Source organism: Equus quagga, chromosome 6, assembly GCF_021613505.1.
Source record: "Equus quagga isolate Etosha38 chromosome 6, UCLA_HA_Equagga_1.0, whole genome shotgun sequence".
Taxonomy (NCBI): Eukaryota; Metazoa; Chordata; class Mammalia; order Perissodactyla; family Equidae; genus Equus; species Equus quagga.
Genome location: NC_060272.1, coordinates 12238908 through 12266431, shown reverse-complemented (window position 1 = coordinate 12266431; position 27524 = coordinate 12238908). Strand labels below are relative to the sequence as shown.

Genomic DNA, 27524 nt, shown 5'->3' with positions numbered 1-27524 from the left:
GAAATTGAGGAGGCGATGTTTTTGAAGGCAAAAGGGTGAGCACTTGTTCACAAATAGCCATCTGAAGGTGGTGAATTGTGACCAAAGAATACATCAACCCCCAAACAATTCATCATATAATGAGCATGAATTGGGAGCCGAGAGGACTTTAAAAAGGTGCCACTCCTGAGCTCAACTCATTTTCTCTAAAATATCACATCTAGATAAGTTTCTAGTTATTTAAATCGATATTTTTATTTGTGGGTGTCTAGGACAATTTAACTCTTTAGATGTTGGTAATCATTTCATCAAAGCTGTGAGAAAGGAATGAGAAATGAAATTGTAGGTTGAATGGTAAACACTAGTTGCAACTCTTAACTATAGTGCTATGTATACTATACCCAAAGTATAATAAGATGTCTTGCTATTTGTATTCATCATGTAAAAATAGCTTCAATTTAACTTGATTAAAAATAAAATTCTGCATGAAAATATCAGAAACTTCCTATTATATGGAAAAGAAATCTAAATATTAAATAATTTTTATGTGTACTTCCAATATTTGTTTACAAGATACTATGAAATTAAATTGTAGCATAGTATGAAGTAGGTAAAACTCCAAATACACTATGAACTCTATGTTATTCCATATAATAATTTCCTCATGACTTTCCTTCATATACTTTTTAGTGTATCTGCACTAAATAAGATGGAGTCATTCAGGCTTATTTGGGGGGCAGTCATCTTTCAGATACTCACAGGTGTTTCAGGTAGGACACGTTTTTGGGGCCCAAGTAATGGAAAACCCAACCCAAACATGCTTAAGATAAAACATTACAATTTACTGTCCCACTTAAATGAAATATTTAGAAGACTTGTTCCCAAAGTGTGGTCCTTGAGCCAGTATCACTGGAGACTTGTTCAAAATGCAGGCTCTGAATCACAATTTCCTGACTCAGAAACTCTGACTGTGAGGCTCAGCCATCTGCTTTAACGAGCCCTGCACGTTGTTCTGGTGCATAGTAAAATTTGAGAAACGTGGTCTAGGGCTAAATCTATCTTTGGGAGCAACTCAATTTAGGGCTTAAAGGCTACCACCAGGGTCTAAATGTAGGCTCTGCTACTCCTGGGTTAGCCCTATTTCTAGGCTTCACATGGTGGCCAATGAGTTTTAGATGCGTGTCATTGCAACACCCTGTCCGGTGGACGAGAGAAATGATTTCATCTTGAATTGAGTCTTTAATATCTGGTAGAAATCTGGATGTAGACAAAGGAATGAAGAGAACTAGAAATGGTAACCGCATGAGTCAATACACATGATATATTTTTCTTTTATTCAAATCTTTTTAAAAGAGATAGTCAGAGGGAGAAGCATGTGGCTGCAAAGAAGACCAAAAACAGAGATGAGAGATTGGAGAAAAACAGGAGACTAGGTTACTGGGACAATAAAGACGATTTGAGAAATAGGTAAATAGTGCAGATCTGCAGTATGGGTTTCATATTTTAAAAGTATAGAGACGTTGCAGCTTTAAAACTTCATAAGCTTTTTAAATGTCATGTTTAATATTGTAAAATAATGATAATTTTAATCATTCATGCTAATTGCTATTCTCTATGGTTATATCACTATTCATTTATTCAGTCAAAGCGTGTGTAGCATTGTAAGGGACACAAGCACATATCCAGTATTCCACATTTTACTTAGGTTCGTTTTATACAAAAAAAGTGACTATGCTGTAGATTTTGAGTGTAGGCTTTTTTTTTTTTTAATGCTTTCTAAATTGCATCAACCAAATGGGAAACAAATCTAAAAATATGTAAAGAACTACCTAAATACATTCTTAAGGTAAATATTTTATAATAAAATTTTCTTTATAATACTTCTTCATAAACCTTGGGCTTGTTTTATTGCTTCTAGTTACTCCCAGTGGTTTTGTTGAACTATCTTATTTTTGGTTCCTATATCTTTATTAGGTAAAAATGCCCAGATTTAGCATATTGTGGAGCACATTGAATTTCACAAGAGAAATGTGTCGTTATAGCTCCAAGGCAGGTGTTGTGATCCTGTCAAATTGCTCAAGCTAATTTGGAGCCACGTCAGGTCAGTTGCTGGGAGACGTCTGAGGAGCACAGGAAATTATATGGAGCCTGTTGATAACAGCTTGTCCTTGTACTGTGACCTAAAATAATCCCAAACCTGCCACATTGTCAACTCCCTTGTTAAAATAGAAGGTTCATATTGGAGAGTTTATACCAAAATCACTTAAAAAGAGAAAATAAGGATGATTTAAAAATGTAGTTGTAATTGTTGAAAATATGGATAAAATTGGCAATTATGATTACATTTGCAAAAAAGTTCTTTTAAAATAAGTACACTTGATGTTTACTTAAATTACCTCAGTTGTGTTTTCTAAGCTTGAGTGATCATAAGAATTAGTTGTAGTGTTTTTCCATCATCAGTTTCCTAAGCCCCTCCTATGGAGAAGTGTATTTCATAGATGTTTCTATTTAACTAGCGTCCCAGGCAAAATGCTGGCCTAAGGTAAGGAATTTGTATACTTTTAAAAAAATGAATGTGGGGAAGCTCATAGAAATATATCCAATCTTATCTTATAAATTTTATATCCTTACCATTCATTTAGGCCAGAAAGAAGGGTTAACCTCCCTAATTCAAGTGGCGCCTAGGAAGAGAATTGAAGGGTGAACTAGGTTTATGTTCGGTGTGTGCAGATGGCACAGGAGGAGGGGCTGTGTACAGCCATGCAGAAAGGTTGAGGCCAAGGAGGTGGTGAAAATAGAAATCGTGGGGTTCTGAGGAGATCAAGTGGATATTGGCTGTGATGAGAAAGGGGATACAAAGGAGGAACTTGATTGGGGCCCCCAGTAAATGGAGATACTGATATTTCCCAAAGGATGCTCATGTGACACAAGCCATGCCTTTCAAACCAAGGAGCCAGCCGTGGCATTGGCATGCATGGGAGCATACAATTCCAAATGAGGCTGGAGTCAAGTGAGCCATTGCTTTTTGTATTAGAACACATGATCTTTTCAGAGCAATCTGCCCATACTTTATGGTCATGTTAAAGGGAGTATAGTTTTTAGCTTGACATGTAAATTCAACTGACTGTATCTTGACTTAAAAGAGTGAATGGCATTTCAGAGTTCATTCTTTTATTTTTAAGTAGGTTAAGGACACATGTCTGCTTGGTTTTCCCGTGTCCATTGTGAAATTGGGATGCCTCCAGGAATTGACGGTGGAGGAGATTCCAGGTTGCAGGCTTTGTAACAGAGGAATACTTAAGCTGACTCCCAACTCTACCTTGTGAGGACTGTGTCAAGAGGTAAAAGCTACTAAACCTGCCCAACAAATTTCCTTGCCTGTAAACTGAAGAACAGGACATCTTAATAGAAAGTGCTATTTACTTAGCATATACCACGCGCCCCAGCATTGTGCTAGGTGTCCTTTATATTATTCATGGAATTTCCACTACACCCTTTTGAGATAAGCATTATTATGTCCTGACAATAGCAACACCGATGTAGTTTCTTTATAGGACTTTTGTGTGTAATCAGTGAGGTTAGAGACTTTCAACAAACAAACAAAAATCATGTTCAAAAGTGGGGGTCAAATTCTACTTCTTTTGAGACAAACTGTATACAGCTTTGAGAAAACAGGTTTGTTTTTTTTTCCCAACATCTACCCATTAAATTTGTATGGAACCCTCCCTGATCTATTAACACATGGCATTTATATTATGGAGGTGCTCAATATACTTTAGCTCTCCTTCAATGCTTTGGCATGTGACTTGGAAAGACCAGATGGTGTAGTTGAATATATATGGGCTTCAGAGTTAGAAAAGTATTGGATTGATAGAATCTTGTCTGTCCTGAATTGGCTGTGCGACACTAAACAGGTTCTTTCACCTCTTCCAAGTCTGTTCTCAGTGGAAGACTGGGAATCATCTCATAGTGTCCTTATGAAGACTAAGTGAAATAATATAAGGTGACCTATCACAGGGAGTGACAAAAATTGGATAAGATTTTAAATGAAATATCACACTTGAATGACAATGTGTAGAATAATTCTTTCTAAATGCATGTCTACATCATCACAGCTATAACAGAAAGATTCATTTTCTGAAAAGTGTGAATGTAAATAATGTTAGAGGAGCAAGTTTTTGAGTAACATTTGGTAAGATCCATCCTGAATGAAGGGAATTAGTGAACTTATGTTTTGTTTTGTTCCACACTAGGGGAAGGAATGTACTGCTAAGGATGAGGTTGCTGACATCAAAGGTTGCTGAATGCTGCTGCACAATGATAAAACAGCATTCGGTGTGTCTGACTCATTGGTGAAAAAATAGAAACCATTGAGAGGTGGACTAAAGGTCTTGGTGTGAGGATTGCTAGCTTTTAGAACAAGTGGAAAACAAAATGTTTTCATTTTAGACTTTGTCTTAAGAGCTCACTTGCTGTCATGGGAACGTTCAGTAAGAGTAAACATTTTTCGTTTGATTTAGTTAGCACTTTGCTATGGACTGAAATTTTGTGTCCCCCCTGAAATTCTTAAGTTGAGGCCTTAACCCCCAATAGGATGGTATTAGAAGGTGGGACATTTGAGGAGGATTAGGTGTAGATGAGGTCGTGAGGGTGGATCCCCATGATGGGATTGGTGCCCTTATAAGAAGAGGAAGAGACAGTGGAGCTCTCTCCTTCTCTGCCATGTGAGGACACAGCAAGAAGGCAGCTGTTTGCAAGCCAGGCAGAAGGCCCTCCCCAAGAACCAGATCTGTCAGCACCTTGATCTTGGACTTTCTAGACACTAGAGCTGTGAGAAATAAATGTCTGTTGTTTAAGCCACCCAGTCTATGATATTATATTATAGTGGCCCGAGCTAAGACACTCTTAATGAACAGCTATTATGTACAGAGTCCTCTTAAGCAAAAAGGAACAGTCCAACCCTGAAGCCAGTGAAGCCAAGACTGATTAAAGTAATGCTATAAATGAACACGTCAGTAATTTGCTCATCGTGTGTAGTGTGAGAAGCCATTAATTCTGCCTGGGATTATCATGCGAGAGGTGCCCTTTGAGCTGGGTCTTGAAGAATGAGAGGGATTTGTACCCTTGAGGTGTGAAAGCTTCAAAGAGATAGGAAATTGTAAAGGAGTAAAGAGAAGACGCTAAACTACAAATAAATGTATTGACAAAATATGCCAAGCCTAACAAATGTAAGCTGAGTCAAATGCAATAGCTCTGATTATCTTCTTGTTTCAGATTTTAGTCTGACAGATTTGCAGAGAAAGGGAGGAGAGTTTCTTGGTCATTAGGGAAATCATCACTGAATCGTGTTTTTCTGTTGAAGAGCTGGGAATCCGTTAGTGTTCCCAGCATCAGTATTGCCCCAAAGCTAAAGACATTTATTGACATTTAGTAAAGAATTTGAAAATTCCTTCTTCATACTGGCTCCATTGTTAATGAGTGGTATATTAGCATATTGCACCTATAAGATCTTTCTTGGTTTCTGGGTGAACCATTTGGCCAAAAAGTCTATAGGAATGGTTTTTTTTTTTAAAGGTTCTAATGACTTTTCTGCTCTATAATTTGTAAGCACTTTTATATCTCCAACTTGTAACTACATAAATCACTGTGAGTTAAATGTGTTTGAACTTTGTCATTAATGAATGTTTGGTTTTCTGTCTCTGATTCAAGATTGTGAATAATATGCATTGGTCTCCTTTTGCAGCAGCATTCTCCTCTTCCAGGTCAGCAGATGGCAGAGTCCGTCAGGGTCAAACTCTAGCATCTTTCTCCTCTCACTGTCTGCCTAGATCGTTTTACCTTCCCTGTCACTGGTCACTGCAAAAACTTACTTTATAAAGCTGATAGCTTCCAAATTAACTCACTTTTTTGCCTTCTCATCATGCGAAAGTTTATATATGCACGTATAGGCTGTGAAGTTTTATTCAGATTGTTGCATTTGAAGGGCTCTTAAGATTAGACAAATTGTGCTACAGGGCCCGTGCCTCGTCACTCATTCTAACGGCTTTTCCTCCATCATACATTGCTAGTTTCTTTGACCATTTTAAATATTTCACTTGGTTTTGAACTGATTTATAAGATGACAAGTTCCGAGTCACCTGGATGAATAGGTTCCTAAAGGAGATTCTGGAATGTATACAGCGCCTTCTTTTTGAAGTTCGACTGCTTCAAATATATGACTGTATTTGTGGTCATGCTCAACAGTTATTCATTTAGGAGGTGATTTTGCTATTTTTGGAGAAAAGGGAAATGGAATAAATGGGTTGCTTTTAGATTCCAGAAATCCATTTGGCTCAATCGGGCTGACACACTTTATTGCAGTTTTCTGGGCCTCTTTGTAATTTACAGTGGATATTAATTTCCTGCTCAGGCTGCTAGGCAGCTTCTATTGAGTCAGAAAGGAGGCCGGGGCTGGCGGTGTTAGGTGGAACAACACCCTGAGAGGGGTGGTCAGGATTCACTCTGCGGGTCTACCTGTGGATACCCTTCTCTTGTCCCCCTCTTCCTTTCTTTTCCCGGATTCCTCAGAGTTTGAAAGGATGAGATTTTATTTTACCTCCCCTCCTGCACTCCTGGGAAATCCATTATGTAAAACACTAGGATTAAATTCACCATCCACAGCTGTTGGTAGGTTAAAAGGTAGCCACCAAAGGAATGTAGAAAATTCTTTCTTCACAGAACCTGGCTCCCAAGTATGTTGTCTTGCTATACAATCCTCTTTTGAATTTCAGAAGCTGAATATTAATTCTTTCTCTTTGCATTGCTTCTTTAATAATCCTGAAATTCCTCACTCCCTTTCACCCTCCAAGTTCAAATGGAGAAGCCTTAGGCTGCCTAAGGATAAATACATTTATGAAGAAAACAGTAATCCCTCTACACAGGCGTTTTCTGGGAGTAAATCCTCTGCTAAATACATAGTAGGAGAATATAAACTATGAAGTTTGTTGCTGAAATAAGTAAATAAATAGGTGAATGGGTGGGAGGGGAGATGGAAATGACAGATTTTGTGGAATGAGCAGATTTCAAATCATCCTTAGAATTTTCAAAATTTGACTCATAGGATTTCATATTTAGAGCTAAGAAAACTTCAAGTAGTTCATAAATAAAGGGCTATTTGAATTCTCTAACTTCCTTACCTAGTGGAAGTGGAGCTCCTGCCTTTTGATCTTTTACCACCTGTCCCAGTGATCTGATGAAGAATGATGAACCTAATGAAGGCTGGGGAAACTTTTGAGAAGATACCAGTTTTGCTTAGTTTTTGAAAAGAAAAAACAGTAAGCTATTTCCCACTAAATCATTTCCATATACCTCATGTCGTGTATTCTTTATTACGATTCTCGATACTGCAGCAAATTGTTTTGAGAGTCTTTGACTCAAACTTACATTTTGCATTCACTTCCTGGTCTGGAGCGGTTCCGATCTGTGGGTGGGGAATGACATTGGCAGGCAGCTCCTCTTTGTCCGGGACATACTTCAGCCGCACGACAACTCTCCTCCCGAGTGATATGTGAGTTGGGCCTTCATCACCTGTGCATCCTGCCAATATATTTTCCACATCTGTCCTCCCGGTTGTCCAAAGATTTATTCTACATGCCTGATGGCAAAATGTCCTTGCGCCTGGGGACTGAAGCCCGTAGAACATCGATCTCATCTTCTTTCTTTGACACAAGTCCATTAGCTTCATCTGTCTTGAGGACAATCCCGGCTAAAAGCCTATCTGATTTTTCTTCTTTGGGGACCTTTCAGAATTTCAAGGTTATAGAGAAATTGGCTTGGTGCAAAGCATGTCGCCATCTGTTGCTAGTTTCTAATCTCAGATCCATTTAAGGGATTTGCTGGGCTAGATTTATATAGACATTTTAACTAATTATATTTCTTTGTACCTAACCCAAGAACACATATTTAGGTTTGTCTTTTCAGTATCATTTACCTAAATATCCCACTAGTCATTTGTTTTGGGGGAATATAGTATTTACCTGCCATCTATTGTGATAAGACATAATACACAGCATGAGTCTATTGGGTAGTCATAAAACAATAATGTATATGAATAGAGAGCCAAAAAGCAAGCAGGGGATTTAGAGGTCCCTGTTTTGTTGTTTTGTTTTGTTTTGTTTTAAATGAGAAAATTGAAACCCACAGAGCTTGTGTGCCTTTCTAGCAAAGTCTCAAAATGAGCTCACGTTTCAGATAAAATTTGCCTTCAAGTTCTAAATCAACTAAAGTACTCAAGTTTTAGTAACCATTTATTCCTGAGATTTTGTTTGATTCCTTGATTAATAAGTGATTCTTTTAGAAAGTTATGAATATTATTTTCTAGTGAAAGTTTGAAAGGGGCTAAAGAAATATGGTAATACCTTGGTCAGAATATACAACTATACAACTCTCTCTCATATGCACACACAAACATACATACTCTTACACATATCTATGTATTGACATACACTTCTAAACAAATAAATATATTTACATATTCTACATTATGTTAAGTTTTATGTTGTTATATTACACATGCTTCATATATACTTTCCCACAATGTTCTAACCTAGAGCCAGTAAACTCTCTTTTACAAATTTATCTTAAGGAAATAATCCAGAGCAAGAGAAATGCTATATACATGAAGATGCTTAATGCATCGATGCCTATAATAGCAAAAAGTTGTAGACAATTACTTATCCAATAGCGTAAAATGAGTTATACAACATTAACTCAATGTGATAATTTACAGTCATTAAAAATAAGTATGAAGATTTCATAAGTGGACATATGATACAAAATCAAGTTTTAAAAAACAAAACCACTATTGTACGTCCACTCTGCTTTCAATTATGGGAAAAGTATGTATGCATACAGACAAAAGTGAAAAGTTCTGTGAAATACTACCAGGGTGAGGTTGGTAAAATTATAAATGCTTTTTTTCTACTTTTAAATTTTTCTGTAATTTAATATTGGTTCATAATACAACATGATTCAATAGTATGATACACAGTATTAGGAAATAGGAGCACATTATTTGAAGAGGGATGACAAGGACATGATGCAAGTGCTGTTCTTCTCCATACCCATGACTGACATTCCTAGCTGGTCAGGGAGGGTTTGGAATCCTCAGTTGGGCCTTCGGGTCCCTAAATTGATCAAGCGGCCTGGAAGGTGCTAACTATTTTCAAGTCTTAACTGTGTATTCCAAATAAATTAATTTTTTAAGGAAGATTGCTGACTTTAAAGGGGCTCCAAAATGTGTAAGTAGCAGGAATGATGACTGGGACAAAACCCCCTGGTGTTCATTACTTAGAAATGTATGGTATTGAAGGGATGGGAATGTTAGGAACTGAGCGAGCCCTTGGCAGAACCACGGAATAGCCTAGATTTGTTTCCAGCCTCGACACAGATAATGCCATATCTCTCCCAACAGATGTAAACATGGTCATCTCTTTTCCAGGCATAATTGTCTTTTCCCATCCTAGAATCCTCTTGTCAAGATGTACCTGTTCTCTTCCCATCCTCTCAAGCACCCTCGGGACATAATCTGTGTGTGGGCACCACTCCTCAACAGTGCTGTTGCTATTTGGATAGGAATTGTTTGGGGACATACTATTTTGCACAAAGAGGGAAGATTTTTGTTCAGGCTAATGACTTTTGATACTTCTCAAATCATACTGTAGGGGCCTACCTCACATAGGGTGGGCTCAGGTTGGAGAGGTAGCAGAGGATAAAAGGGTCTTTACTTGGAGCTACCAGGGAGATGTGTGGGATTTCATGCTATCTGTCTGGGACATGATTAGGAAGAAGCTTTCCCATTTGGGTAGGTAAACTTACATGGTTTACATAACCAGCATAGCTTCCTTTTAACTTGAGACAATGATTCTAGATAAAATGAATTCATTAAGATAAAAGTTAATATCTTCTATCTTACAGTGTGTGTTTCATAACAGAGTAGAACATTTTCAAAAGCTTTGTCTTATGTTGGTTTTCTTAATACTTTTTAATTTTCCCAGCAGGCTATTTCCCCAACTTATCTACATACAGATACATCCACCCTAAATCTGTATTTCCCAGTCAGTCTTACTCCAGAGTTACTCTTTCTCACAGAACCTTTCTACTTGAATGATTTGCTAATATCTGAAAATGAACATATTGAAGTCAGGGTTCAAAATCTATTTCTGTTGCAAAACAACAGATAGTGCTCAGTATAGAATTCCACACTCTATTCATATCCAGTTTACTCCAAAACTAGATAAGCTCCCAGGTAGGCCAGTGGCCAGTGGACCTGAGCCCTGGGCTTGGAGTCAGGAGACCCAGGGTGGGGTTCCCTCTGCCTGAGCACAGCTCTGTGATCCAGTAAATCATTTAATCTCTCACGTTTCAAACTCCCCATCTGTGAAAGGAGTGGCTTGACCTACATGGTCTCAAAAACCTCTTCAAGCTTAAAATTCTGCTTCTGTGATTGTAATATTTAACAATACATGTAATTGTGCTTGTGCTGCATGATAATTATGCATGAAAATAAATGGCTCACAATGAATGACTGTAATTAGTTATAACCTACAGAGAACAGATCCATATTTAAGTGTTTCCTCTTCTCATTTTATTTGTTTTTCCAATGTCAATAATCACTATCAATGCCCTTTGATTTTCCCTTGAAAGCATGCATCCTTTTATCGTTATCGTCCTCGACTTCCGTCTCTCCATTGTTTTCTTATCGATATAGTCCTCCTGGTCACACAGGGACACATATGATAAAGACATAGGCGTGTGTTGGTGCACTTGATGGTATCCCACATTTCTCTGAGACTTTATTCATTTTTCTTTATTCTGTTTTCTCTCTGTTCTTTGGATTACACAATCTTTATCAACCTGTATTCGAGTTTACTAACTCTTCTTCTTGTGTAATTGTCATGTTGATTTTTTCCTATTGAGTTGGGTCAGAACACTTAAACCAGGTAAGCACTGAGACTCTGAAATTTCTATGTCATTGGGCAAACTAGTGAAAAAGTGAAGCTGGAAATTAGAGAAAAACTTTGATTTCACTTGGTGTACTTTAATTTAAATTGGCCACATGGAAGTCCCAAGCAAAGGTGCTCCATGTCCTGAGTGGCCTGTTACTTGTCTTCGGAGCTGGAAGCATGTTGTGACCCCCTTAACCATGTAACTCCCTTTAAGGGCAGTCCCTTTGGATGATGCCTGGTTTCTAGAGAAATTACCTGGAAATTGGTTCTGAAGCTAAGGAGTCCTTGAGAGAAATAGCGTTCATCTCTTTTTTCTAAGTAATTCAGCTGAGATGTATTTTCCTTTCAGGCAGGTACAAAATTCCCTGCTCTCGGGTTCAAAGATGAGTGTTCCTTCTGTAGAGTTTAATACTTTGACAGTTTCAGGAGTGGTGGGGGAGATTCTGATGCCAACCTCTGATCAGAATGTTTTTCCAATAGCAGCGTCTGGTTCTGTGGTAGGATTTCAGTCAGTAAGGTTTTCCGTTTAGTCATATGATTTAGTGCCCCTGGTATTCACGTCCTAATTTAGTATATCTGACCCACCACTTAAAAATTTTGTTGCACTTTTTTCTTTTGATTTAGTACCTAAAAAAGGCTTTCTACCTGAGACCTCATATGACTTCCACTGGGAACTGTCTCCACTTTCAACTTGCATTTCCTTTGAAATTCCACTGGCTGGCCTTCATTTCCAAATCTACTGAGAAGTCTCTTGTCTGAAGCCTGGTCGTTGTATTTCCTTCACAGATGTGAGCACACTTTTTTTGACTTCTCAAATGAGTGTATTAGACAAGACTGTTAAAATAATCTGTGACGGTGTATCTTAGGGTGGAAATATGAGGCGTATTTTTCTGTAGAGATAGATACTGCAATCATTGTTTCATATACCATGTAACACCTCTGAAATACCTTTATAAATTGATTTGCTTCCCCAGAACACTTGGGAAGGGCTGCTATTTGCGCCAGCTAATGTCTAGAGATCTACAGTGACGTATTCAGTGAGATTCATTTAGGATTCAAGGAATTTGGGTTCATCGAGTCTTTAGGATTTTACAAAAATGAAGACTTAGTTAAGAAGAGGTGAATCTTCATTCAGTTTAAAAAATATACACATGACCTAAATAATTTATATAGCTGTATATTTGTATACACGGGTGTGATATGTCAACTTATTAAACCACCAATCCTACTTCCTTGAGCCTAGTAGTATGGATGGCCCCAGATGGGGGCTTCATCTTGGTTCATGAATGTCCCCTTCCAGCACCGTCTTGCTTTGCATTGTCTGTGTCTTTAGCTTCATGTGGGTTGTTCCTTGGCTATCTGCAAAGAAAGAACTTCAGACTCTTCCTGCATTTACCCCATATCCTTTTATCACAATCTATACCTGCTTCCCCATGTTCTAAAGAATGGCTGTTGCTGGATATTGCGCCTTTGGTTCTGACTTTTATTTTTTTACTCTATCAACCCTTACCTCATGTCTTGGTATCTACAGTTACACAGAGGCACTTGATGCAAAGTTTATTGTATCAATACCGTAGATGGCTGCAATGGTGATTGCTTTACAGTGAAAGGTCATACAGTTGTTTATGGTTTTATCTGGGGAAAAGAGAGAAGACTGTTCGTCAGCACTGAAATATTCTTTTCTTTATATTCTTTATGTTCATATTTTCCCTTTGACTTTGACTATAAAATGCCCCAACTCAATTTTGAAACTAGATCAAAGAGAACAAGAAAAATTGTCTAGAGTTGCCATTTCTGGCTTGGACAATATATTTCTCATGTTATCCTGTCCCATCAATGAGAGTCACATCGGAATAGACTTTGGCAATTGATTTGTCTACTTGTAATCAGATGCCCCTACAGAGATCATTAATGCATGGCCCCGAAACGGGGAAAAAATTTCTGTGTGTTTGAAATTTGTCTTAACAGTAACAGGGGAAAAGAGAAAGAAGAAATGGGAGGTGGTTCAGGGCTTAGGTGCCTTTGTTTCCTAATTTGCTTCTCAGATAGATCCTGGGCCTGGAACACATTCTTCGCTTGTGCTGTTTGAGCTTCCTACCACTGGCTCTTAGACTTCATCCCTTCAGTCTGGCTTTCCTGATGGCCATTGACTGCCATGGCCTCCCTGTCACCACTCCCTTCCTCAGCTGCCATCTCCTACACCTCTGTAGGCTACAGGTTTGTCCTGCAGCACCTGTTCCACTCACCAAAGTGGCCCACCAGGCACTCTCGTTCTCTGGTCTCTCAGAATAAAATCATAAGGATGAAGACAGTAAATTTAAAATAGCCTGTATTTGATTGGTCATGGTTAGGATAATTTTTGATGATTGCCTGCAAGCTTCAACTAACTAGCATAAAGTCCAGTAAAATGTATCATGAAGTTTCTCCTTATAAGTTGTTTTTTTGGATATTATCAACAGAGTCCATTTCCATTGGATTCCTACTTATAACAGTGAGTTTAATTTGGTGAAATTCCTGCTCACCGATATTGGAAATGAAAGTTTCGGTTATGAGGATGCAATTAAAGCATCGCCAAGTTAAAAATGTCACGTCGCTCTTTGTCAGCGAGGTTCATTATGCTATATTATTATATTTGTATGAATCCTTTCTTACAAGGAGCTTAATGTTCTCCCTGAATATTAAACAACTGCCACAAATTCTTATGAGAGTATTCTTCTTCCAAATTACATAAAATTTAAAAGTCATTTACTAATTCATCCTTCCATATCTCTCCAATGTAGGGAGAACTCAAGCAGATTTGCCCACTGGAAGAGGGGACGTCCCCTTTCCACTGTTGGGTTGCTGATTGCGTTTCCCCAACATTTATCTTTCATGTAAATCAGTCATAGGCAAAAAAGAGGCATCCTGGTGGGGAGTGGCATTTTACAGCCTTCAAACAGCTTTTTCCAAACAAATAATAATAAAACTACTTGGGCACATGTGTCAGTCCTCTGGGAGCCCTGTCTCTAGCAGAGGGACTCGAATCGACTCCAATATCCACTCCAGAAGTATCTCAGACTTATTTAGGACAAAAGCAAATACAGCTTGGAATCCTACCCCCGTTCATTACCCAGTTGAAGCCACTCACAATTTATCTGAGCTAATTGCTCTTCTTGTTCCTTCTTGACAGTAAATAAAATAATAAAAAGTTATTTTTAAACAGCTAAGTGGTAGATATCTCAGTGGTTATTATTATGATATTACCGGCGCCTCCTGTTCTGTTTCCCAGCGGAGATGGAGTTTGGTTTGACTTGAGTTCACCTCTTGGCTCCTGCTCTTTGGCTTCACGTCTTCAGTCTGTCCTGCCTGGCTTGGATACTGGGTTCTGGAATCTGTTCTAGGAAGAATTCAAGTAGCCTGGATCTGATTACTCTTCTGGAGGGAAAGAGGGTGAAACAGGTTGATGGCAGGAAGTCCTTCCACAGTTTCTTTCTTTCTGTGGCAGCCCGAGCCTCTGAAAACTCCTTAATCACACTCTTCTACTGAGTACTTGTAGCAGTGCTGGACCATGGTACGGTGAGTGTCGAGTTGTCTGCACCTACAGCTAGTACTGCCAACCGTACTCCGCCAGCTCATCTTCTAGTTCTCAGGGTCCTGACGGGATGTGACACTGTGACATGTAGTACCCTGTCATTCTTCTAGGGATTTAATTTCTAGGTAAAACCAAGGAAGAGCTTTCTCACTGAGAGTCCAGCTATCTGACACGAACGTCCTCTCTTGAAATACACTAACTGCAGGAGAGGAAATTGAAATCTTGTGAAAACACAAACGACTCTTACATATTACCCAGCAAGGAAACCACAGTATTCCAGAGAATCATAATGCCCCACAACAGCCCTTATCATTTCCACTTGAAAGATCTGTAGGTGCTATATGACCTTAGACTCTACCCTCCAGTGTGGTCAGTTTCTTCCAGAAAATATGTTGTACTGTTCATTGTTGGGCTCCCATGAGATCAAGATTTCTCCAAGGTCTGCCCCATCGATAAACTTTTGGACCAGTGATGAACAAACTATGGCTTGGAGGGCATATGCTACATAAACAGCTTCCAGAAGTGGCTCATGATCTAATTCTTGGAAATCCCTCATCATAAAGATGAAGAAACCGAGGACTAGAGGATCCCATGTAAGCCAGTTTCATTCTGCTTACTTTGAATATATATCCCTCTCACTCCCCAAGGGCTCCAGGGATGTGCCTGACCAGAAAGGGCTGCTTGGATCAGCCCCATTAGCAGAAGGAAATGGATGCAGACAAAACAAAGTGAGAATGTGCACTGGCCCCCAAGGAGACACCTCAATTTAAAGGTTGAATGGATATCATAGGCATAAGTACACACTTAAAAAAAAAAAAACAAAACTGGTGCTCTTTGACAGATGCCCTTATGTACAATAAACAGTCTAAGATAATTTTTATGTAAATTAGTATTTTTACTTCCAATTAAAAAATAGTTTTATTTAATACAACACAGATGAAGAAAACCACACACCACCATGTGTGGCATAATGAATTATTAGAAGGTTGAACTCTGAGGCCAAGAAATTGAAATCTGCAGCCATGCCAGAAGCCATGGATCCCATCCCAAATTTGACCTCACTCTCTCCCTTCCAAAGTAATCATTGTCTCCGTATTCATTCTTTCCTTCATTTATTTACCGTTCGACGAGCATTTATGGAGTACCTAGCATACATCAGCCTTTTCTCTTCCATCTGATATATTTAGAATGGCATTTTAGGTAACCAAGACATAGTTGTAAAGAAATTAGATTTTCTAGACCTAGAAACTCATTCTCAAAAACTGCTATTTAGGTGGCTGCTCTGATTACTTGGGCATAGATAGGTTGGTTCATATATTTACTAATTAAATAGATTTTTATTGATAACTTTTAATATTCAATGCCTGTGTTGAAAATTATGAGACAGACATATGAATAAATTGCAATATTTGTTTCTGCAGTATTTATACTGTAAGGACAACAGACATAATGCAAAAGAAATCTTACTAGTAAAAACGGCAGAGGCTCTTTTTCCCCTAAATTCTCATGTGCCTGGTTACAGCTTTTGAGACAGAAGGAAAAAGAAAAATGATTTGATATGTTTCCTTTCTCCACCAGTCATTCCCTAGGAGAGAAGAAAGAATGAGGCAAAATGAATTGGATTGTCCCTCAGTCTTTTTCCATTACACCTCTCCATCTATAGATTATATCCTCTAACAATTTCCTTCCTCTAATTTAAATCCAGGGCTCCTGGGAACTTATTTTGTGTGTACCCAATAAAACAGCATTAATCTGATAGCGGTTTGTTCAAACTGGCACAAAATTTGAAGCAAGTGCTGTTTTCAACCTGCCAGATGTCATATTTGGTAAAAGAAATATGGGATAATCAATTTTAAAGTCTCCAGGGACTTCGTATACTGTGAAATTTATGGAAGTAAAAGTCACAATTGAGGCAGAAGGATCCAGAACAGAAGAAGTAAAGTTGTGCACTGAGCCACAGACACTTTTTTCATAAATATATGGACCCAATATTTCTAAGACTGTTTGTAGTCAGGATCAAGAGTGGAGGTGTCATCTGCATGACCACTTCAGACACTGGGATGTAATAGGGGTTCACCGGGTGTCTACTCCCCAGAAGGGGCTGCTGTACCTGTAAAGAAATGGTGATGGGAATTTGAGCTGATAGTCAAGCCTTAGCGAATGGGAAATACTATTCTGAAATAATGAAGGAAGACACACCATGTTCTTACCCTGGGGGCTGGGATCAAGGAAAGACCTCATGGTGAGTCAGGAACTCACCCTTTAGCTGGATGGATACAACGTGTTTGTTCATGGTAGGAGAGCTCATGCCTTTGAAGTGGCATGATGGGCAGCTCTGAAATGACGTCTCACATGGCTCCTGGGGGATGCACCTCAAATTTATCAAAAAATGAGGAACCACTAGAAACTGAGAGAACTATTTTCTTCTAGCGTCTTTAGTCCCTGGTGGGGAAAATTCCCCTCTTAGCCTCAACAGCTGAAACTGTGGAGAGGTGATAAATAGAGCTGAGAGTGATGTGTTTTGCTTTAATGGTCACCTTTAATGGTGACAGAATAGAGTTTTTGGGCGTAAGAATAACCAGTAACTAAACAGCAACCAATAACTAAACAGCAGCACACAATATACTATCGGGGATGGTCATTTAGAAGACGAAGAGTATTCAAGTCTGGGTATCCATAAAGCCTGAAGTTACATATACTTTGAAATATGGGCACGCATTTAAATCTGTAAAAGATAAAGCCAATTTTTTTGTTAAATAAAAACCTGATTTTAAAGAAAAACATCTTTGCTGAATGTTGGGATAATTATTAAAAATACTTTGCTTTATAAAGATATATTCCCAGGAGAGCTGTCACAAGCACTACAGTTAGGATAGATCCATTTTTAAAAAAACATGAAAAGGTTATTTTTGTTATAAAACTGCTCATCCTTTTAGTACTTGACATAAACTACTGGAGACACAAAGTGGATAGAAAGGAATCGTCTGTCATACAGTCTCTGTCCAGTGAGGGTTTGAACATGACAATCTGACTTCCAAGCCCTGTATCTTAACTACTATTTTATATTACAGGTTTGTTTTGAAGATTAAATAAGATAATAAGAGTGCACTGTAACATTCTACACAAGTAAAATATCATTAGCTGATAAAGCCAATGCCTGTGCATTTCCTTAAATATCTATGTCCAAGTATTCATCGAGAACATCAAAATGCTTTTATCCTTAGGTCGCTAGTCTTGGCAATAGACATTTTCACAAATTCACTTTAGATATACAAATCTAAACATGTTCTCTACATACATTTTACGTGAGAGGAGAGTATTAATAAAATAAATACTGAAGTCAGAAATATTGCATGAGCATTCCACCTTAGCCAGGAGCCTTTTGTACCTATTTTTCAGGAAGATAATTTTTAAGAAACTGAAAGAGTAGATGGCAAACGATGGCTGGCTCGCTGACTCATTGCTTTAACTTGCTTTGGTGGCTGCTGCTTCTGTCTTTTCTGTGTTTAAGGGGAAGATATACCTGGCAAATTTCTCTAATGTGCTTTGCAGTACTTGGAAAAAATGACATCTTCACATAATGTCAAAGAAAAAACAGCATCACTCAGCCTTTTTGTACAATTAAGGATAATTCTATGTAAGTGGAAGAAGGTGAGGGCGAAATAGAATGTTCAGCGGGTCATCTCTCTATAAAGTGTTTAATACTGAGACATTTTGGGTGTCCATGCTGTGCTTCAAGCTGTTGAGGATTTCAAGCTTGCCTACTTATTTATTATAAACATTTAAAGCTGAGACCTTCACAAAAGGCCACAATTAGCAGTGAGTGCATTCACACAAAGAAAATGTATTTGAATGAGATGTCTCTACTGTTAGATGGGTTGTCAGCAGAATTGTCAAAAAGGATATTTGTACTTCTCTGCAAGTCGTTTGGCTTTGGCAATCAAGAAAATGAAGACTCCTATAGTAGGGGTGTGCACCTAAATGGCACTTTTACCAATTTCGTGAACACTTTTTGAGTGCCTATTGTATACTAGATGTGTATGTCTTTGAAGAGCTCATAGTCTAGCAGAAGATATAAATAAGAGAATAAATGTTTAGAGTACAATGTGATGAAATATTTGGGAGAAAGGCGTTCTATATGCCCTGGGGACTCTAAGTAGATTGTGGCTAACTCTGCCTGGAGGATTTAGGGGAGTAACAACGACTAAAACAATGAATATTAAAAAAATAAGATTTATTAATATTCATTATTTTGTTCAGTCTTTATAGAGTGTTTTAGTATATTTCAGGCACTGTATTTGATGCTGGGAATACACTGGTGACAAAACATAATAGGGCCAAGAATGGCAGAAGGTCTGAGACTTTTACCCTCCTTGCAAGCTAACTAGTTAGCCTGGCAGTTTCACGGCTGCTGATAGAAGACATGAGGTTCCTAGGTCAGAGACAAAGGACTTTATTTATTACTCATGGCATAATGGGGCAGCACAAGCTTCATGTTCATATCGGTTCTTTTTGCTTCCCAAATTCTATGGGAGAATTGCAGTGTAGGTCCAGATGGATGCTGTGCACATAGGTGTGAATTCATACTTTTTGCTTCTTGAGCAAATTTTACTAATTTATACTTTATCTCAAAATTACTTCTTGCATTAAAGTTTTCAAATTTTGTTTCCATTTAACTATTATAAAGTTATTTATTGTTAGTGAAAAAGAAGTTTTACTTTGTATTTACTTTTTATTTTCAACAATAATTTTACTATATCATGTGACAGTCTTTTCTTCATAAACACCTGAGTTTTACCTTTTCTTTGGTTAGATTTTAAATAATGTATTATTAAATTTATTATTTAACCTTTTAAATTACAAACAATTTACTTTTTTTGTGTTTTCTTCCAGTGCTTTTATTAAAGCTTCGTGTTATTCTTTTTTTTGCTTTTTAAAATTAGAGCTTAATTTACTTCCATTCTTTTGTTTTTAATTCATAATTGTTTAACACTGTGGATCTCATTGCATAGTGATTTATTAGCAGATATATTAGGCCACAAAGGATGCATGAAATATCTGGCAGACATTTATGTACCCAGACAGAGAAGTTTGGACCTCTGAGTGCTTAGGATGGCATTTCTCTCCCGTCCTTTGCCCTGATGAGTAGGCTTTTGTGATCAGGGAAATGACCTGCTTCTTTGCCCAGAAAGGTAATTCTCAGTAAAAGATGATAAACAAGGATAAAATAAGTACATTAAAAAATGGTGATGTATAAAATATTTTTATTCTTGTACTTTATGTAAAATGCAAAACAAATAGATCATTCTTGTAAAGTGGAATACAATAGTGTATAAAGGAAAAAAGTGAGAGTTCCCCCAGTGTCCCCACACTCACAGCCGTAAACTGTATTCTTAATTCTGTTACCTCCCATGGCCATCTGTGATGCCAACAAAAGGTCTGATCTCAGGGCTTTCTCTCAGCCTGAAGAACCATCAGTAGCTGACTTTACCATTCTTTTCCTGCTTGCTAACACTCAGAAGTAACTATACCACTGCTTTATCCAACCGCTGAACACACAGACAAGGGCACTTTCTGGTAGCAGCTTTCCAGTTCTTTAGAAACTATTAAACTGATGACAGAGAACAAACTGAACTTGCTGGTAGTAGGTCTGTAGATTTGAAAGTTGTTTCGGCAGCAGAACACCAGTGTCTGAGTTCCCTTTTTTGGCTGCATGTCAGCCCCAGGATGACAGTGCAGTAGTGACATGAGAGAGTTCTATTAGCAAGAGGCTTAGCTACTTCTGAAGAGGTAGGTTTTCCTACCAAGTGAATATTCTTTTGATGATGGGCCTACTGCAATGTGCTCAACAAGGAACTAACCTAAGGACATTTGAGAATACTTCAGCTGTCCTAAAATGCACTGCTGAGCTAAACAAGACATTCCTGATGTGTTGAATTTTACTCCTTGGTTTGATTCAGGACAAAATACCAGGAGGCATAACTTTCTACTTTTATAGAGCATCTGTGACATTGAAGATAGAAGAAATGTTAAACTTATTCGATTGTTAAAGACAAAACTAAACTATTCAACTATAATGCCATATTTTCTTCATTTTGGGGTAAATTTCTAGAGTCATGTGTGTCAGAATAGCAATGGGATTTTGATAGTAGGCATTTTTTTCCATGGCAACTGTGAAACACCACGTGCAGCGGGATATTGGGATACTTGGAAGATGTGGCAAGTATTTAGAGTGAAGTAGCAGGTTCATCAATGGGCAGGCAGTGTGGGGTTGGATGGGCAGTGCCCGAGGTGTCGCTGCTTTGCCTCCACGCCCACTACCTGCTCTGCCTGCAGGCTCCACAATATTTGCAACCCAGGAGAGGTTCCTGACTGCTGAGGAAACACAAGAGACTCTATCTGAGATAAATTTTGCTTCAGGCTCAAGGTCTCCCTTTTTTTGGCCCATGGCTTGCATTTGATTTCTGATTTCCGTTGACTTGTGTGACATGTGGGATTCTCGTCTCCTGAGATCTCTCTTGACTGTGAGCAGATTACCCAGAGTAACATGAAAACATGGTAGGTTTCCAATTTCTAAGGATCATGGATTTTAAAAACGCTGATTTGTTTGTTCAGTAGAGATCAGGGTTTGAAGGTGTCATTGGGAGAACTAAGCGTTTCTGCACGAGGCAAGGAAACATGAAGACACCGGGAAGATCTGGGAGAGAGGGGCCTACCTGGGTCGGGAAAGAGGAACTAACGGAAGCCTGGTTGCTGAAGGATATGTTTAGAGTATGCCCTCTCCACGTCCCAGTGAGTCTTCCCACACAATATACGGAGTTAACCCTTTTCCTTCTAACCTCATGCAATCTTTAAGCAGACATTTGTTTCTCATCAATCTGTTGTGAAGTGAATGCTATGTGCTTATTTTCTGCTTTACCCACGAGAAGTTCCATGAGGAAAGAAGAATGGCCTGTTCTATTCTCTGCTTTGACCCCAACACCAAAGACAGTGCTTGGCACAGAGTGGGCACCCACGAAATACTTGCTGAACAAATAAATGACATTTATTTAGAAATAAATTATTTTGCTTTTATGATTGTGTTGAACAGATAAATTATTTTCCCTTATTTATCATCCCACTTCAAATAGTATCTTTTTCTAGTACACATGCTTTAAAAATTTTTGCTTATGACAAAAAATATAAAAATTCTTCAATATTTTTAAAATACAGACAAATATGCGGCAGGGAAAGCACAATTTCATCTACCTTAGGAAACCACTAGTTCTTTTCCATACTTCTGTCTAGTCATCTTTATGTATGTTTTCATAGAGCTGATGTTAACTACAGCATCAGTCCTTCAATGAGCTCTAGCTAGTGTTTTAAGGAAGCATGGATCTAGCAAGCTCCCAGAACCACTGGCACAACTACACTTTTGGAAATAACTTCCCATTGATCCTATTCTCTTCCAAATCTGCTTTCTCAAACTTAGGTCATGTGTGAGGCATTGCTTGCAAGGGAGTCTGGGAAATGTAGTTTTTAACACACCAAACTCTTTACTGTGTTGGTCCTTGTACTTTTATTCTGTTTGTCTAGAATGCTCTTCCTGCTGCTGTTCACAAAAATGATCCATTGACATATTTCAACCTGCGTGGTGACTTACACCGTGGCCTCTCCCAGTTTCTCTATCCCACCATTCAGTTCATTTTTCTTTGTAGCACCTCTGACAATCTGTAACTAGTCATTGGTGTCCCTTGGCTCTCTCCTCCACTAGAATGTAAGCTCCATGAGGGCAGGAACTTTGTCTCATTCGCAACTCTAGCCATAGTACCTTGCACTTTGCCAGAGCTTTGCATATTTTATACAGGTCTGGAACATCTTACATTTGCCAAACTGCTTCATAAGAATACTGTTTCAGGGGGCCGGCCCCATGGCCGAGTGGTTAAGTTCGAGCGCTCTGCTTTGGCGACCCAGGGTTTCACCAGTTTGAATCCTGGGCACCAACATGGCACTACTCATCAAGCCATGCTGAGGTGGCATCGCACATGCCACAACTAGAAGGACTCACAACTAAAAATACACAACTATGTACTGGGGGGCTTTGGGGAGAAAAAGAAAAAATAAAATCTTAAAAAAAAAAGAGTACTGTTTCAGCTCGCTTTTCTGATAACAATGAAATCCATCTTATCCATCTTATCATATCACCACTGAAATGGAATATTTTCATGATTAAACCTTTGCTCATCTTTTCCCACTGAAGTTTAGAGGTTTTTTCCCCTCTTTTAATTACCTATAAAGTTTTAGTGTATTATGGATATTCATTCTTGGCCATATTTTTTGAAATAAAATTTACATGATTGTGTTCTATGCTGACATTTTAAATGTCTATGTAGTCAAACTAATTGATTCTTTCCTTTGTGATTTCTTTCATTGTTAAGAAAGTCATCATCCAGACACCAGATGAATTTTTATTTTGAATTCTTTGATGTTTTCAATATTTCCACCCTTTGAGATACTTCCTTTATCAAATTTATTTTTACTAACTATATTTTAAGAATCTTTTGATCTTTATCAAATTTGAAGCTGGTTCATTTTAGTAGGTAATAGAAAACGTTGGCTCAGAAACCAAACGTAAATCGCAGACAAAAAAGAAAGACTGTGAAACTAAAGTGTTTGCATCTTATATATTTGTCTCTTCTTGTACCAGTATTGAGCAATTCTGAAAATCACCTTCAAACACTCATCCCTCTTTTAGCTGTTTTCCACAAATATACATTAATTTTATGTCCATGTTCTAAGTGGAGCAATGCCATCAAACCTGGTTTGCTTAGCACAATGTTGTGATTCTTTCAATGTCAATTATTATTGGAGAGTATTATTATTATTGGATAAGGTTTATACATGGTCCTAATTGTAGGTTTGAAACTGGTCGCAGTGACTTCCCACCGGCGAGGATGAATGGGGGAAAAGTTGATTTTGGCAATGCAGGAGGCCAGCGGTCCTCAGAGTCCGACTGGGGAGGGAATGGAAATGATGTGCACTCCTGTAATTCCGTTAAAGTGCCCACATATCAACTGAAGCCCTTAGACTAATTTCTTTGAAAAGCACTCTCTCAAATTTCCTGTGGCTAACTTCAGGTCAAAAATAAAATCACCAATGTTTTATAACTGTGGTTAGTTACTATAATAATTAATTTAACAATGTGCCTGCCTAGACATAGATTAGGCAGTGACCTTGAAAGAATGAAGAATACTACAAAAATTAAATCTGCTCTATGCTGATTTCTTAGTCTTCCTCATTTACTGGCTTTTTTTCTTTTTTTTGAATAGTCATTCTCTTTTACTCCATTTTGAAAAAACTCCAGGAATAGAATGAGAGATGATTTTAATTTGCAGAAACTATGTGTTTATGTATTTGGGCATTATAAATGAGAACTCTGACAGGAAGTTCAGAATTGAGTGTCGAGGAAGAGTAATTGAGTGTACAGTAGTGTGGTAAACACACCTTAAGGAAACCTCCAGTGAGTCACACCCTTGTATAATCCATTCCCCTTGAGTGGAATCAGGGAGTCGCCTTTAACTGGTAGAATATTGCAAAAGTGATGGAAGGTCACTCCAATGACTGTTATATGGCAAAGGTGAAAGATTTTGCTGATGTATTTAGTTCCTAGTCTGTTGTCTCTGAGCCAATCAAAGGGAGATTATTCTAAGTGGAATTGGCCGAATCAAGTGAGTCCTTTAAAGGGAGGTCCCAGCCTTCCCTGAAGGGAAGCAGAGCTCTCTCCCTCCTTCAGTTGCTTTGAAGAAGGAAGAGTCATAAATCCTACAGCCACAAAGAAATGAATTTCACCAGCAACCCGAGGGAGCTTGCAGGTGGATCCTTTCCTATTTGAGCCACCAGATGAGAACACAGCCAGACATGCACCTTTGTGTCAGCCTTCTGAAGCTCTGATCAGAGAACTCAGCTAAGCTACGTCCGGACTTCTGATCTATAGAAACTGTGAGATAATAAATACGTGTTGCTTTATGCCTCTCAGTTGTTATGCTGTAACAGAAAACTAAAACAAGGAGTCTCCTTGACTGCATCAGCTAAGGGAAGGAGAATGCTTTCTCTCAGAAACACCAAAATATGCACTTCCTCTCTCAGACTGAAGATTAATTTGAAAGTTGCCATTCTAATTTGAAATTATGTCCATACTGGAAGAAATGGTCTGGTACTTTCTGCTTTCTTTGTGTACCCTTTTTATTAAGGGATGCTGATAAAAATATCAAAGGGAGTATTCTTGGGGCTGGCTCCGTGGCTGAGTGGTTATGTTTATGTTCTGCTTTGGCAGCCCGGGGTTCACCAGTTCAGATCCTGGGTGTGGACATAGACCGCTCATCAAGCATGTGGCGGCATTCCACGTAGAAGAACTAGAATGACTTACCACAAGGATATACAACTATGTACTGGGGCTTTGGGGAGGGAAAAAAAAAAAGGAAGATTGGCAACAGATGTTACCTCAGGGCCAATCTTCCTCACCAAAAAAAAAAAAGCACCCTTAAAAAAAAGACACAACTAGAAGGACCTGCAGCTAGAATATACAACTATTTACTGGGATGCTTTGGGGAGAAGAGAAAAAAAAGGATTGGCAATAGATGTTGACTCAGGTACCAACCTTTAGGGAAAAAAAAGAGTATTCTTGAAATAATGCCCCCTCAGACTAATAGTAGTGCTTATTCTTGTGAGTTTTGAGTTTTCCTACAATCCTACCACTCTTCTGATTTTGTCTATTCTCATTTAAGTCCTTTTCCTTCTAAGGTCAAGTGGACACTCCTTTTCCACTTGCCACTGTGTTTGATCAGCTGATCTCCTTTTCACGGTGTTATTAGTACCTTGTCTGTGCCGAGGGATTCTGCATCTCACTTGGCCAGGATGCTTATTTCAGCTGGATTCCTCTTTCCATTCTCATTCTGGGTCCACCCTTGCCCCTTTATCACTGCCTCTTTCCCATGTCCCTCAGCATCCAAGAAATTTCTGTCTCCTTTCCTCCTTAAGATTTGCCTCCATGTAAGAATTTCCATTTCCTGCTTGACAAGTTTCAAATTTAGAAATGTGGAGTTTAAGCCTGTTCCTTTGTGAGATTCGTGTTTCGTGTTTATTTTCCTTGGAAAGAAGTGAACAAAGGTACATGCAACTTTGAGTGCGCATGAGGTTTTTCATCATCGTTGGGTACAGATCACATATAAATATCTCACCTGAGCTCTAGAATTGTGGCACTACTATTCAAAGGTTGTGAGTGACCATGAAGACCATTCCTACAGATGGGTGATCCTTTGAGAACCAGAAGCATTGCAGGGAAAGTTGGCTATTCTTTGACCAAAGGATGCCTGCTATAGACTGAATGTTTTTGTCCCTCCAAATTCACATGTTGAAATCCTAATCCCCTAAGCGACAGTATTAGGAGGTGGGGCCTTTGGGAGGTGGTTAGGTCATGAGGGTGGAGCCTTCATGAATGGGATTAGTGCCCATAAAAGAGACAACTTTTTCCTTGCACCATATGAGGCCACAGCAAAGCGACAGCCATCTATCAACCAGGAAGTGGGTCCTTTCCAGATACCAAATCTGTTGGCACCTTGATCTTGGACTTTTCAACCTCCAGAAATGTAAGAAATAAATATGTATTGTTTATAAGCCCCTCAGTCTGTGGGATTCTGTTGCAGAAGCCTGAACAGACTAAGACAGCCTCTTTTGTGCTCTGAAGTACACGGCTTCTCATCTGCGATTGCCTTCCCTTACGTGGATCTGTGTGCCAAGGTCTCCACCAGTTCCCGCATCTGTGCCTCATTCCCTGAAGCTGGGATTCAGAATATATTACAAGGATTGCGTGGGTCTTTCCTGTACCAGGACATAGCAGTGGCTTGGTGTCCTGCCCATTTGTGTGGCAGGAAATACTTTTATTTGTGCTGGTGAATACATTTTGTCTGGGACTTCTTCCTTCCCTAAAAATCTTGCATTCTTTCACAAAACAAACATGTCATGAGTAATTATGATATTCCAAGGAGTGTCCAGAGGGCTATGGAGGGTATAAAGATGAAAAAGAGTTGCCTTTCCCCTCCCAGGTGTAACAATTATGACATATACTGGGAAGGTGATACTGATGTCTGGTGGGTACACATCCTCTGTGGCATAAGGTTCATACTCAGTAAGATTTACTAAATCAGAATTTCTGGGTGTGGAGCCTGGGGATCCAAAATGCCTCCCACGTGTTTTTTGTGCACACTGAAGTTTAAGAACCGTATTATCTGGTCCCAAAATAATGTTGCTGCTGTGCTGCTGCTAAGATAAAATATCAGAAATTCCTCCAATTTCTTATTATGTCTTTAATAATAGACATATTATTATTTAAAAGAGAAAAGAGAAATCATATACTCCTTAAAATTATTTTTATTAATCAAAATTAGCATTTAGGTTAGGGTTAGACTTCCTGTACCTTTATAATTCTCTTGTAAGTCTAAAGCTTTTAATATGGTCTTTCACAATCATACTTCAGATGAATGGAGAACCATGGATCCTGTGAAATCAGGTTCTGAAATTGACCTACAAGGAATGAATTCTTCGTGAGGATGTGTTATTCACATCTGCAGTAATTATTTTGGACTAATAAATATTCTAGATTAAAACAATCTTGGGAAATATCTCACATGCAATACTTCCTGACTTAATAATGACTAATGTATATTAACTTCCTTTTTGGTGATAATTCGGAATGAGGCACTGCCCTGAGTCTGTGCAGATGTGAATATATAGCATTCGTGTGTCTCATGTTTTAATTTAATCACATGAAATTAATACCCTAAATTAATACTTTCTGAATTATTAATTGTTGCTTTGTATTGTGACATTTTAAACATTTCTAGTGTTTAACACATGTTCTGTGTTTTCATGGGATGATATATAAATGAGGAAACGTCCTAAAAGTAGAAGCGAAATAGCCTATATCTAAGTATTCCATCCTACACACCCCCGTC

General features: G+C 38.5%; 1 protein-coding gene across 1 annotated transcript in view; it reads left to right on the top strand.

The window, feature by feature from the left end:
* The window catches only part of ITGBL1 (integrin subunit beta like 1), a 207382-nt gene that overhangs the window by 21449 nt on the left and 158409 nt on the right, over nucleotides 1-27524 (top strand). The window lies entirely within an intron of this gene.